This window comes from Sceloporus undulatus, chromosome 5 (genome assembly GCF_019175285.1).
Source record: "Sceloporus undulatus isolate JIND9_A2432 ecotype Alabama chromosome 5, SceUnd_v1.1, whole genome shotgun sequence".
Taxonomy (NCBI): domain Eukaryota; kingdom Metazoa; phylum Chordata; class Lepidosauria; order Squamata; family Phrynosomatidae; genus Sceloporus; species Sceloporus undulatus.
The window spans coordinates 39434252-39449475 of record NC_056526.1 but is presented as its reverse complement, the minus strand read 5'-3'; the positions used below and the strand labels follow the sequence as shown (position 1 = coordinate 39449475).

General features: G+C 41.8%; 1 protein-coding gene across 9 annotated transcripts in view; it reads left to right on the top strand.

Moving 5' to 3' along the window:
• TCF20 (transcription factor 20) overlaps positions 1–15224 on the top strand; it is a 181490-nt gene that overhangs the window by 104792 nt on the left and 61474 nt on the right. For 6 of the 9 annotated variants that reach the window (XR_006104026.1, XM_042467738.1, XM_042467736.1 and 3 more), the window contains exon 1: positions 7527–7689. The exons of the other annotated variants lie outside the window; for them this stretch is intronic. The gene's annotated coding sequence lies outside the window, so the exon portion shown is untranslated. Of the gene's footprint in view, positions 1–7526; positions 7690–15224 lie in introns of those variants that run through there. 9 annotated transcript variants of the gene reach the window in all.

Below are 15224 nucleotides of genomic sequence, written 5' to 3'. Positions count from 1 at the left end.
TTTTATTGTAAAGTTATGAGAATTTCTCTTTCATAAAAACAATAAGCAATGCAGTGTTTGGGTTAGGTTAGCCTAACTTGAAACATTAGCTTAGCTTCAATGACCTATTGTAGTTACTGTTGAACTGCTCTTGTTAATCTGTTCTGGCATGGTTTCAGGAGACTAGTGACTGCTCACCAGCTAACAATCTTTTAAAAATGCAATTCTTCTTAAAAGATTGGCACTTAAAAAGACGTTAATATGAAATTTGGAAGTTACATGTAGCATATTAGAAAATCAGGATATCAGTTTTTAATGAATTAATACACTAAGAAAATTGTAAGTCTTTGGGTAAGTAAAATTTTGCCTGTCTGAAACCGTATGTCCAATAACATCCAAAATCCACCAAATACATTTATTGGACCAACCAAAATGCACAATATACCTGTTGCAAGCTTTTGAATCTCCATTGGCTTCTTCATCAGACAAGGTCTTAAAACCATCCAGGAGGAAGGAAAAAAAAAAGGAAGATGTTAGTCATAGGCCTGCCTTTTGTTGTTGTTCTCAATTCATATAGTATGGAAGGGTTATTCATGCAGACTGGCCTCTCCTCCTTCTGGCCATGTGGATACTGGGAGAGTCTTAAAGCCCAGGAAATTTAACTTCTATTTGCAACACAAAAAGATACATCCTTTGCAATTCACTATGTCTCCATCCTTTGTGAGGCCACAGGATCCTTGTTAGGCAGAGAACACTGAATTTCTCAAGAAGCTTTCATGCTTTTTTATCAGGAAAACTTTTAGGTGGTGTTGAGATAAAACATGCAAGTGCAGTCCCAATGTAAAAAAAAAGTTTTACCTTTGTTGGGGGTAGAAACTCAAATTATTATTATTATTATTATTATTATTATTATTATTATTATTATTATTAACCTTTATTTATGAAGCGCTGTAAATTTACACAGCGCTGTACATGCAATCTTTTTAGTTAGACGGTTCCCTGCCCTCAGGCTTACAATCTAAAAAGACATGACACAGAAGGAGAAGGGAGTGGTGACGGGAAAGGGTAAGAGGTCCAGCAGTTCCTCTCAACCTCCGAGGCATGGACCAAGGCAGATGGACTGAAGGGAGGGCTTGGCTTCAAAATGGAAGGTTAATCATTATCCAGGGAAAATACATACTCACAAGTAGGATAATACATATACAGTACATAGCAATACAGGAAATGGATCGATAAACAGCCAACAACAGAACATCAGATAGTAAGCGACAATTATGCGATGCCTGGGAAGGCTTCTCTGAATAGGATGGTTTTCAACTCCGTTTTGAAGCTGGTTAAAGAAGTGATGGCTCTTGCTTGTGGAGGAAGAAGGTTCCAGGAGTGAGGGGCAGCAAGTGAAAAGAGGCGAATCCGGGATGGGGCAGAGGAAATCCTGGGCTGGGACAGGAACCCTTGACTACTAGAACGGAGGGCCCTGGTGGGAAGGTGAGGAGAAAGAAGGTCTGATAAGTAAGGAGGGGCCAGTCCATGGAGAGCTTTGAATGTTGACAGCAGGAGCTTATATTGAATGCGGAAAGGGAGAGGGAGCCAGTGAAGGGATGCCAACAATGGAGAGATGTGGTCAGAGCGGTGGCTCTCTAGGATTCCACTGTCGTGGCTATAATGCAGTATCTTCATTACTGTAACTTTATGGTTAGTGATATGCTAGGATTTGTTAAAATGCTATTTGTTATTGAGACTTGGTATTCAGTCATATATGTACAGAAGACGAGAATTCTAGGACCTGTTGTAATTGCTCAGTAGTCCTTCTCACCAGAAATAAAGGGGCTGTCTGCATGGAGGCTTATTCAATAAAGAATACTTTGATTTTGAAAAAAGAAAAAGAAAGAATCCAGTTTGATTTCATTTTAAATGGCATGGTTCAGTGCTACAGACTTCTAGGAACTGTAATTTTGTGAGACATTTAGTCTTCTCTGTCAGAGAACTTTGGTGCCACAATAAACTACAATTCCCAGAATTTCAAACATTGCAGTTAAAGTTGTGTCAACCTGGGTTATTTCTACAGTGCTGATGCACTAGAAAACAAAGATTGTAGTCTTTGCTTTCCGTTAATATAATTAGAAAAGCATAGAGAAATTTATCTATTTTTTAAAAAATTGAATGAATGGGGCAATGTTGTTCCTCTTGTTGCTCTCCCCTTTATAGGATTATTCTAAACCTGCTGTCATCAAAGCTGGGCATTCCAGATGTGTTGGGTTACAAATTCTCAACTCTAGCAAGAATAATGTAATCCAGGACAACTGGAGGCACGGGGATGAGGAACCCTTTTCTAAACCAATATGATATTCAAAGTAAGCACCATCATTTGCTTTCAGTAATGGTTTACAAACATTTTCTAAAACCTGCAAAAAATGTGTACACAAAACCTTCTGTAAAACATATCCTAGCAAGCACTCTTTAAAATATATATATGAAAAGATGAAGTATTCACAATAATTACATTTTTGTATATTGCCAACTAGGGATGCTTCTAATGATTCAGATAATGGAGATATATTGACTTTCTGGCCTCTTCTGCTGTGCTGGGGACAATCTTTGCCAGCAAGCTATAAATTTTGGTTGGGGAAAAAAAACTCAACAGTTCTGAAATAATGCTTCTCAGTTCAGCTCTTGGTGGCTTTTCCTGTTGTTCAAGCCAAATCTTCTGACCTCACAACAAGTTCTGTTAAAAGAAGAGGCTTCTATATTTGGCAGTTGCCCACAATGGGAGTAAGTCCCACTGAAGTTGGCAAGACCTGCTTCTGAGCAAGCACACATACAGTTATGCTTCACATGCAACAAGGGGATTAGATAGGTGAATTTAAGATTAAAAGGCTTACCTAGCACTAGTTAAGTGATGATAAAATGTGAAAAGGTGACCACAAGCTATGTAGGGGTAAGGTCTTTTACAAATGGTGTAGGAACTTTAGGAATAGGGAGCTCTGCACAGGAAAAAGATAATTTAGAATTATCACATTTATGCTTAGCTGAAAATATTGAACGAGATGCTTTATAGATAACTATCTGCCACAGAGAGATACTATGGCGGGGTACAGACCGCCGCTTTGCAGCGGTCTGGCGCCGCCGCCAGAAGGTCCGCGGGGGAGCCGGAGCCTTCAAACGGCCCGACTCCCGCGCGGACCGAAAAAAGAAGCTCCAAAATGGAGCTTCTTTTTGCGTCGCGTTTGCGACGTAGCGAGGCGCCAGGGGCGCGCTCGCTACGTCAGCAGCGGCGCGACGCGTCTGGACGCTGTGCGTCCGATACGCAAAGATGGCGGCGCCCATGTAGAAAGGGCGCCGCCATCTTGTACGCATTGACTACGTATTAGGGTTAGGGGGGTGCGGAAGCACCGCCCCTTCCTAACCCTAATACGTATTCAATACGTATTTTTTGGCGGTTTGTAACCCGCCTGTATTTCCAAATAATAAGTCAAATTCTGAATATCTTTTTAAATGACTCCATTGAAAGTCTTCAGCTAGTCTGTAGAACTGTCTGTGGATATCCATTTTATGTTTTGAGGTTTCCCTGTCCAATTATCTTGGTTTTAAATTGTTATCTTTTTTTGCTAGCCTAAACCTGCCTGCTTACCTTTCACCATTGCCTGGGCAGGAGCAGATTTAACCAATAGCAGGTACTTGTTTAAGTACACCAAGGTTCTTGTCACTGGAAGAAAAGCAGCATTTTTATTTGGATCTGTTAATGAGCTTGAACTGAAGATTCCGCTATCTTTTAATGGTTTCTTAATAGGGCAAGCCTAGTAATGGAAACGGGAGATGCTCAATATGCATTCTATTCCTCAAGAAAGGGAACACCAGGAAATGCAGTAACCACAAGACCATTGCTTTAATTCCCCATGCAAGCAAAGTGATGCTCAAAATTCTACAGCAAAGACTTTTATCGTATACCAAGCAAAAATGCCAGATGTCCAAGTTAGATACATGGAAGGAAGAGGCACTAGTGATCATATTGCAAACCTGTGTTGGATAATGGAGCACACTGAACAATTTCAGAAGAAAACCACCCTGTGTTTTATAGACTATAGCAAAGTCTTCAATTGTAGATCATTCAAAACTATGGATTGCACTTAAAGAAATGGGTGTGGCACAGCATTTGGTTGTCCTGATGTGTAACTTCTACTCAGAACAGGTGGCTACTGTTATGACATAATATGGAGAAACTTACTGGTTTGCAATTGACAAGGGGGGTCAGGCAAGGCTGCATTTTATCATCCTGTTGTTTAACTTGAATGCTGAACCTATCATCCGTGAAGCAGGATTAGACTTGGAGGAAAACTGGAAGAGGAAACATCAACCATTTAAGATACGCAGATGACAACATACTGCTTGCAAGAAATAGCAAAGACTTGTAATGATTACTAAAAAAAGTGAAGGAAGAAAGTGCAAAAGCAGGGGTACTGCTGAACATTCTGAAAACAAAAAATAATGACTAAAGATATAACTTTAAAGTAGATACTGAAATAGCTAAAGTTTTTCCATACCTTGGTTCAGTCAATTAGGAGGGAGACTGCATCAAGAAATGAGAAGAAGACTAGAACTTGGAAGGGCAGCTGTGAGGGAAATAGACAAAATCCTGAAGTGTAAAGATATATAATTGAATATTAAAGTTAGGTTTGTCCATGCCATTGTATTTCCCATTTTGATGTGTGGTTGTAAAAGCTGGACAGCAAATACAGCCGATAGGAAGACAATCAAGAAAATAAGACATTTTAAATTTGGTGCTAGACATGAGTTCTATGGATACAGTAGACTGCTAAACAAATAAATAAATGAGTCCTAGATCAAATCAAGCCTGAACTGTCCTTAGAAGTCAAGATAACTAAACTGAGGCTGTCGTACTTTGGCCGTATCATGAAAAGACATAACTCATCAGAAAAGACAATAATAAGGACAATAGTAAGGTAGAAGGCATTAGGAAAAGAGGAGACAGCATTCTAGCTAGCTAGATTTGATGGCAGTTAACCACCAAGTAAGGGGGTGAGTCTTCCCAGTGTCTTTTCCAGTGTTGTACACCAAGAATCTAAGCTGGCTTCTAGATCTTCCAATAAAAAAGTGTTTCGGGGGGGGGAGTAGCAAGTGGTTTAGCAGGTGCTAATATAGGCATATAATTTGCACTGGGAAATTTGTGGAAAGTGGGTTGTAGGATTTGGGGCATTCTTAATTTGGAAAGGGCAGGGTGCGCAAACAGAATGATCAAGTGCCATTTTCCAAGCATGAATCCTCATGGGTGCCTCTTATAAAATGTGTAGAATGGTGACAGTGCTGTTCCCAGCTTTGAAGGAGGCAGAAAATATTAGATCTTGCCACCCTTTAGTGCTACCCCTGAGATTTGAGAGTTGTTACACTTCAGACAGTTGGTTGTAACTATACCTGCGTTCTCGTCAGAGACTTTTCCTTGCATGTGTGCAGGGCAAGATAGAGATGATTGTCCTAATGAGAAATCTGTTCTTAGGACAAGAGGCTAAAGTTAGAACAGAATATGGAAAAACAGAATGGTTCCCAGTTGGCAAAGGGGGCAGGCAAGGCAGCCTTCTATCACCCTATCTGTTCAACTTGCATGTACAAAATATACAAAGATCAGGTTTGGACTCAGAAAGAGTAAAGATAAGAGAAAGGAAAACCAACAATCATAAGATATGCAGATGATACCATATTACTAATGGAAAATGTCATGGGCTTGGAACAATTACTGAGGAAAGTCAAGGAGGCAATTGCAAAGGCAGACTTCTTGCTGAACATAAAGAAAACCAAAATAATGACCAAGGAGCAGCTACATAAAGTCAACCTAGACAATCAAGAAATCAAAATGGTTAAAGATTTCTCGTACCTTGATCAGAATGGAAATGTTAGTCAACAGATAAGAAGATTAGGAATGGGAAGGTCAACCATGAAAGAACTAGACAAGCTCCTAAAGTGTAAACATATACAGCTGAAAACTAAAGTTCCAGCCATTTTATTCCCCATCACCAAGTACAGATACGAGAGCTGGACAGTCAAGGAAGCAGATAAGAAGAAAATCAATCCATTTGAGATGATGTGCAGAAGAAGAGTGTTGAGGATACCATGGATGCCCAAAAAGGCAATCCTTGAACAGACTGAGCCTGAAATCTCCCTGGAAGCCAAGATGATGAAACTGAAGCTGTTGTACTTCGGCCATGTCATGAGAAGACATGAATCACTGGAAAAACCAGCAATGCTAGGAAAGGTAGAGGATAGTAGAAAGAAAGGAAGACCTTAGGTCAGATGGATGGACTCAATCAGGGCGGCCTGGGCCCTGGATACACAGGACCTGAGCAGAGCAAAGGAGGACAGGAGGACTTTGCCATGTCTCATCTACAGGATCACCATGATCAGGGTTACCAACATCCTCCTTTTCCAGGACACGTCCTCCATTCCAACCTTCTGTCTAGGAGGAATTCCCAAAATGTCCTCCATTTTGAGCATGACTGAGAAGCATGGATTTATTCTATCAGTGTTTTGTGCTTTTATTTTCTCATCAGGAGGAATTCCCAAAATGTCCTCCATTTTGAACATGACTGAGAAACATGGATTTACACATATATGAGTATTTTGAGCTTTTATTTTCCATCCAGAAGGAATTCCCCAAACGTCTTCCATTTTGAGCATGGATCTAAACTTCTGAGTGTATTGAGCTTTTAGTTTCTCTTCAGGAGGAATTCCCAAAACGTCTTCCATTTTGAGCATGACTGAGAAGCATGGATTTACACTTATTATATAATAATAATAATAATAATAATAATAATAATATGTTTTATTTGTATACCGCTTTTCCTATGATCAAAGCGGTTTACAGCATACATATGCATATACAACAAAGCAAGTAACAAAAAAACAAAACAAAAAAAAACTCTGCTTCTCTCCCCTCAAGATGGAGGTCGGGGGGGAGGGCTCTTCAACTTGGCAGGCGGAGGCCTGTTGTTTCTTGCCTGCTTCTCTCCCCTCAAGATGGAGGTCGGGGTGTTCTGAGCTTTTTATTTTCTCTTCAGGAATTCCCCCAAAACGTCCACCATTTTGAGCAGGACTGAGGAGCATGGGATTGACACTTATATGACATGAATGTGGTGTGTTTCTAAGGCTTTTTTTTAATTATGTGGCCATTTGCTCTCCACAGACAGTGTCCTACATTTCTACAGTGCCTTGTCTTGAAGCCGTGAGTCTTAATCGACTCAACAACAACAAGAAAACAAAGCTCTGCTCGTTTATGGCGGTTGGAATTCAAAAAGTGTCCCCCCTTTCCCCCCCCTCAGCTTTGGGTGCCTGTCTCTTTAAGAGAGAGAGGGGAGGGGGCTCCCCTCACGGATGGGGAGTGCGCGCGCACCCTCTCTCTCCTCTCCCTCTCTGTGTCGCGACCCTGCTACGCATGCGCGTGCCCTCTCCTCCTCTCCCCTCCCTTTTGCCCACCCTCGCTCCTCCCTTTTGCGCGCGCTGCCCCGCCGCCTCCCTATTGGCCATCAGCGTGTCAGCTGACCCCGTGTTATTTCCTGTGTGTGTGTCTGTAAGAGAGAGAGAAAGAGAGAATGGAGAGAGAAGAAGCCTCCTCCTCTTCCTCGGAGCCTCCGCCGCGGAGCCGCCCCTGAGGGCCCTTAGCGCTCCGCGGCCTCCTCAACGTGGAGGAGGACCGAGGCGGAGAAGGTAATCATCTGGGCGCCTTCGGAGGAGCCGGATCGCAGGCCTCGGAGGAAGGCGAGGGGCGGGGCGGAGGGAGGGAGGGAGGAGGAGGAGAAGGCGGAGGGGGCCAAGCGGGCCCAGGGCCCCAGCATCGCAGCCCCCTCCGCTTCCTCCTCTTCCTTCCCTTCGCAGTGGGAGCCCTCCTTTAAGGGCGGGTCGCCTTTATGAGGCGGGAATGGGGGGGAAGAGAAGGAAAGGAGGCTCTGTTTTTGGGGCCAGAATGGCTGGGTGTGCCTAAGTTCCAGGGCTCCTGCGCCTTTGCATTCATGGGTGAAGGCTAGGGGTTTTTAATATCGAAATGGATGGCCCCCTCCCTCCCCAAAACAAGCAAAGAGAGGGCACCCAGAGCGCACTAAGGCAGGCCACTTTAAGAAGCCAGGTAATAGATAGTAAAACTCAGAGAGATCAGTACATAGAGAGCTCTCCTGGCGCCTCTGGAGAGTAAGCCACAGAAAGGAATGGGCAACGCCAACTTTCCTAGACTTCAGTCTACTTCCTCAGATGCATTTGGTATTATATATTATTATGTAGGAGAGATCCTGTAGCACCTTTGAGTCTAACTGAAAGAAAGAAATTGGCAGATCCCTAGATTTCAGTCTACTTCCTCAGGTGCATTGATATATTATTATTATATTATTATTATTATTATTTTTATTTATTAGCATAGAGATGAGACCCGAAACAAACTGCAGAATTAATCTAGTTTGAGACTGCTTTAAGAGCTTCAGTGCTAGAGAATCTGGGAACTAGATCTGTGAGACCTTTAGCCTTCTCTGTTATAGAGCTCTGTGTGCCACAATAAACTACACTTCCCAGGGTTCCCTAGCACTGATCCAGAGCAGTTAAAGCAGTCTCAAACTGGATTATTTCTGCAGCCTGTTCTGGTACCATAACAAACTACAATTCCTAGAAATCTGTAGCCTTGAGCCATGGCAGTTAAAGTGGTGTCAAACTGGATTGCTTCTGCAGTCTGTTTGGTGCTCTGTGTCGATTATCTATGGTTCAGTGGAAGTTGTTGTTTTTGGAGATTATTGCTCAACTCTCACAGTGTGCTCTTCTACTTTATGCTCTGGCTGCTCTGTGGCATTCTGGGTTGCAGTTAGGAAAGGCATTGAGAATTCTCAGCCAGTGTGTTTTAGGCTTCCTGAACTACAAACCCCAGAATGCCACAGGAGGCAGCCAGAGCAGTAAAACTGAAATAGCAGCACTATGAGAGTAGTGCAGTGATCTCCATAGTAAACCAACCTCAAGTTGATCCAGTTCATGGCAAGCCTGTGGATGAGACACCCCAAGTCCTATCTCTCTTTGTACCTTCAAATGCTTGTCGACCCCTGATTGAGTCTACCATCTGGCGCGGTCTTCCTCCTTTCTACTGCCCTCTATCTTTCCTAGCACTATTGTCTTTTCTAGTGATCACTGTGAGTACAGTCAGCCCTTCCTTTACGCGGGATCCGTTCCGGACTCCCTCATGATAAGGGAATTTCGCCTATGCTTGAGCCCCATTTAAATGAATGGGGGCTCATGCATGTGGTGGTGCAGCAGTGCGCGTGTGCCACAGGCGTGCACCCCATTATCCCTTATGGGATGCACCACTCTTCTCCCAGCACGGCTTTCAGTGTATGCTGAAAGCCCATAAAGCGCGCCCCCTATGATGCAGGCGTGCTGTACTGTGTTTAACTCTTAAAAAAAAAGGAACCATTCCCTGGTGAAAGGCAAGAGTATCATCTGTCCTGAAGCACTGACTCCTCTACTTTCTCTCCATCCAGTTCTTACTGTGGAGCATAAACAGTTATGCCTGCTGGAATTTTGTAAATTCTTTGGCATCGTCCTTAGATCCTTTGTTACCTGCCCCTAAGTTTTATCCTCAACCACAGGTCCAAGTAAGGACTGTACTTTAACTCTTATTTTTTTAAAAGGACATTCCCTGGTGAAAGGTAAGAGTGTACTCTACGGTGGAAGCACTGACTCTCCCTCCCCTCTTTCATCCATCTAGCCAGTGATTCCCAAGTCTGGTTCTCCAGGTTGTTTTAGACCAGCTCCCAGAAGCCTCAGCCTCCTTGGCCAGTAGTTGGCCCTTGAGGTGAGCACAAACAGTTGCCTGCCAGCATTTTGTAAATTCTTTGACATTGATTTCCTTTGCTTAACCCTTACATCCTTTGTACATCCTCTACCCTCAACTTAACCACAGGTCATATCAAAATCCATAATTTTGGCTCCAAAACCTGCCCTCAACTTGAGATTGACTTATGGTTGAGTATATATGGTAGGTACACTTGAAACAGGAAGAGGCGAGTCCAGGAGTAAAGTACGGTTTGATGGAAGTGTTTAAGGGAGGTGGTATAATACTTCTTATTCAGAACCTGAAGTCGCCCTTGTATCTCTGCTGCTTAGAAAGTGCTTTCTGAAGTTGAAGGGACTGGAGATTGCTGGAGTAGAAAAGGCATTCAGTAGTTTGTGCTGGCTGCAATTCTTAATTCTTACCTATCTCTGGGTAAACACATGCAGAAATAACCAGTTTGAGTCCAGTTTACTGCCTTGGCTATGTGGCGGGAATCCTGGGAATGCTGTTTAATGTGGCACCAGAGCTCTCTGACAGAGAAGGCTAAATGTCCACAAGCCACAGTTCCCAGAATTCCCTAGCACTGAACCAAGGCAGTTAAAGCGGTCTCCAACTGGATTATTTCTGCATGTGTGTTTTGGACCATCTTCTCTGTGTTAAGTGGAGTTGGATTGAACAGCAGTCAGTTGAGTTCAAGCACACTGACGCAGCTTGAATCTCATGTCTGGTAGTATGTTAAATCTGCTTTGGTAGGCAGGAACTTTCACTTTTATGAAGCATGTTACTTTTTAACAATCAAGAGTGTAGAGAAGCTCCTCTTAACATTAAATGTCTTAAAACTAGGAGAATGGTAATGATAAAAACTTTACTCTCTACATTCAATTAAACAAAATTGTGCCGTGTGAAGTTTTTCTTCTGGACAACTTACAGTAGTAAATGCTTCATCTGTTATTGTACAGAAGTTAGCTTAACTTCATAAAGAAAGTCAACCAAACCATGTGAGGAGAGTCCTTTTTTAATAAGACTTAACTGAGGGTGATGTAGCCATATGCTAAAAATAACTGCCATAAATGTTTCCTAAAAAAAGTTGTTATTGCTCACAAATAATAGACAGAATTATAGTTGGAAGTATTGAGTCTTCTTGGCCAATGATAGATTTGTTAGACTGAACTCAAGTTTCACTGTTCATGTTTTGTATTATCCAGTATGATCAGTTATGGATGGCAAGCTTTGAGTGGTAAGTATTTGTTTGTGTCTGCCACATGATTTTTAATTTCTTCTTTAAAATCATATTTCTAAAAAGCAAAATCCACAAAAAATGGAGACTTGGGTGCCCCAGTTGTAGGTGGGAAGTACGGTAGAGCTAATGAGATCAGTCTAGTAGATGGAGTAGGAAATAGATGGGAGCACTAGGGTTCAAATCCTGCCCATCCATGAAACTGATTTAGTCACTAGCCTGTGGTCATCATTTTTCAGCCTTACAATATTTGGGAGGTTGTTGGAGTAATTTATGTGTCATTCAGAACTTGACAGAGGCAAACTACAATGCCACACACCCTACTCTTTTGCACCTTGGCAAACTGGCTAGTTTTCATGAAACTGGGACCCCACACCTGGCCTGCTTAAACAATAGGCCAGCAGTGGCAGTTTATCCATCAGTGATTTGTACATGTTTTCATGGTGCGCAGATGTCTTGTATCCAGTTGTTGAATAGACGGTATCTTGGGTTTCAGGTGATCTGCTTGTACCAGTTGATAGCTTGCTAAAAAGGCAACCTACGTTGGTGGTAAAATGATTAGGAATAATGTGTACAACAGCTTCCTGCATCAGTAATGGAAGGTATATATCTGTTTGTTATTGAAGCCCTGTGCATAGCTGGGTTGTGTTGTAGCTGGGCACTATGTTGTCCTTTACTTAGCCAACCTGGGAATAAGTACTATTGCCATGTGCTATATAGAAACATGCCTCCTATGTTCTAAACATATTTTGTATTTTCCCCCCACATACTATTACATGATACTTTACAGATGCCACTGTGTCTATACATCCCCCCTTCCGCATATTAAAAGTATTGTTAAAAAATCCTTCGGAGGGAATTTCAAGGATGTTAGATGTTAAATGAAGTGTACTTGAAGAATAGTTTGCAGCATTTAATTTTAAATTCATCTCTGTAGCAATATAATTCTAATAAGAACAGAGTAGTAATTTTATTCTGAATTTTAACTTTGGTTCAAACACAACTGCAGAAATAATCCAATTTGAGACTGCTTTAACTGCCCAGGCTCAATGCTAGAGAATTCTGGGAACTGTAGTTTTGGGAGAGATTTAGGTCCGTTACAGACGGCACGAAAGTACATGCAGAGTGCGTACTAGGTTAGAAAGGGGTGTGCTTCTGCACCCCCTAACCCTAGTGCACGCTCTGCGCGCACAAAATGGCGGCGGCCGTTCCACACGGCCACCACATGAGGACGTCATGGCTCGCCACCTCTATATGGGCGGCAGGAGACGTGACGTCCTTGCTCCCGCGAGGGCGCTTAGTGCGCCCTTAGCGCGGAGCAGGAGGAGCTCCGTTTCGGAGCTCTTTCCTGGTGTGTGCCGCTGGGCACAGCCTTCAGAGACTGCGCCCAGCGGACCAAAGGAGAATTTTCACATTGCTTTTCCAAGATGCCGCAAAGTCATGGAATGTTTGATGAAAATGGGAATGAGGCAAAAAAAAAACAGACCACCCTGAGCAATCATTTGTGTGTGTATTAGAGCCTGAACAGACAGTCCAAATAAAGCTGCTTCGGTCACTTTGAGGTATGTTGTTTAAATGACACTGCATCTTAAGAGGCCAGAAGCTGCACCAAAGCTGTGCTCCAGTCATTAATAATAATAATAAATAATAATAATAGTAATATGATGAGAGTTTTGTTTATATTTTCCCGCTCTCTCCAATGGATCGAAGCGGGATTACATCAGAACATATAATACAACAAACAGATGCAAATGCAATTACAAATATTTTCAATAACAGTATTAAAAACAGAGTATAAAAAATGTCTATCTAAAAACATACAATGCCGATCCTAGCTAACATCCTGAGGTAGACTTCTGTTGGGGATGATATTCTTTACATTGTGTAGGGAGAGGCGTTCCTTCAAGTAACTTAGGACTGGATCGTGGCTTTGGCGCGCTTCTGGCCTCTTAGGACGCATACATCTTTTAAACAGCATATCCCGAAGTGGCCCGAAGCGCTTTATTTTGACCTCTCTGTTCGGGCCCTTAGTTAACAATTTTGGGCCTGAATTGAGTTGTATCTTTATAGAATCAGCTCACCAATGGCTGTGTTGATTCAGGTTACTGGGAGTTGTAGCCCAGTAACATCTGTAAAGGCCACAGTTGCCCACCCCATTTTACAGCAGACTTTAGTTACCATTTCGGCATATTTTTTCTGTTTTTATTGTTGAATCCAGGAATGTGGAACCTTGGACCATTCAGATTTTTCTGTTTCTGTCTCATCCTGAGGCAACATAATTAGGGCTGATGGGAGATTGTAATCCAACAGCATCTGGAAGGCTGCAGGTATCCAACCCCTGACTTAGTGGAGCCATACAGTACATCCTCATGAGGACAATATGTCTCACTTATGTGATCTTGAATGCCCCTTAACAGTAGCCAGTAAAGATGGGCTCCGTTTCCCATGAAACTCTCCAAGGCTACATGTACACTGCATAATTAATGCAATATGATGCCACTTTTAACTGCAATGGCTCAGTGCGTGGAATCTGGGATTTGTAGTTTTGTTAGATATTTGGCCTTTTCTACAAACTGTACCGATGCCACAATAAATTACAAATCCCGTTATTCCACAGAAATATTGTAGCTATGGCAGTTAAAGTTGGTCGACTGCATTCATTTCGCAGTGTGGCAGCAGCCCCAGTCAAAATGGTAAAGATAGAATTATTTGATCACTTCACAGTAAAAAAAAAAAAAAAAGCTGGTATCTGGAAGATATTTTCCTTTTGCATTTTCAGATTCTCAGTTTTCCAAGGTAGGAAGTAGAAATGATAGTATATGTCTGAAAGGGAAATACAGTTGTCCCTCCATTTTCATTTTGGACTCCCTCACGAAGATGGAAATTTGCACACATTCAAGCCCCATTGGCTTGAATGGGCGTGTGTGCCATTTTATCCCTTCTCACTTGCTGGTCCGTGAAGGACCAAGACTACAGACTCGGAAGTCCATGAAAATGGAGGGAGGACTATATTCAAATTTCTGTCTAAGAGCTTAGCTGGACACATCAAATTGCATGATACATGAGGCTGACCAATATCTATCTTCTACATAGGTAACTGTTCAAAAGGTTTTTCACTTTCTCCCTGATGAGCTGGTTTTCCACAATTTTTTGTCAAATAAAGTATTCAGATATTTGATTTTTTTTAGTTGTGATTTTATTGTTGGTGCAGTTCCAAAAAGTCTTACAAGAAAAGTACCAAGAAATCTGTTTAATATGTCATAGATTATATACTGGAGCACTATTGCTTCTTTGCCTCATTAGTCCTCTTCACAAAGGTGGGGTTGTAATGTAACTATTGCTCCCATCCACACTAACTAGAAGCTCCAATGAACATAGCAAGCATACAATGATCATTTGTTAATTCCCCAGCATTTTCTTTACTGCCATCTTAATCCTGAAGGAGTTCACAGCAAAGAGTCTATATTCTTACTTTGACTCATTTATCTATCTCATACATCAGCCTGATGCTTGATGCCTCCTGATGGTAGGAATGGCAGTGCAACCCATCTAGAGGACACCAGATAAAGAATCTCACTTTAAAGCAGATACTTTTTTGAATACCATGTATGAGGGAAAATGTTGCAATAATTTGATTCTATGTTTTGAACATTGATCTTAATAAAATTAATTTATTGATTCTGTAAATTGCCTTATAAGAAGTGTAGCTGTCTCATCCTGACATGCTTGAGCTTGAGGAGATTTGTGAACAAGTCAAGTGATACATAACAGCATGTTTCTTTAAAACCTAAAGCAGTGGCCAGCAGAGAAGCTTGATGAACTCAAACTAAAAACAAAACAAAAACCTTATGAAACAAAAGAATTTCAGAAAGATTATTTTTAAGTCAAACCACCAACCAATATTGAAAATATTAAAGTTGTCTGTGCAATACAAAATTGGTATGTTTGGCATGTTTATTGTTTATATGTTGTGAGAAGAATTCTCACTTGGCTGGAAACAGAATTAGATAATTATGTTTGAGAACAATGAAAGGTGGCTTGTTGTCCTTTTGCATGTTTTGGACAGTAGTTCCTATACACATTAGCCAGCATGGCAACTGGTCAGGAATGATGGGAACTGGAATCTAAAACTTGGAAGGTACCTTGTTACCTGCCCTTTACAGGGATGTACGTCAGTGATGAATCAGTAAATAAAGGCAAAGT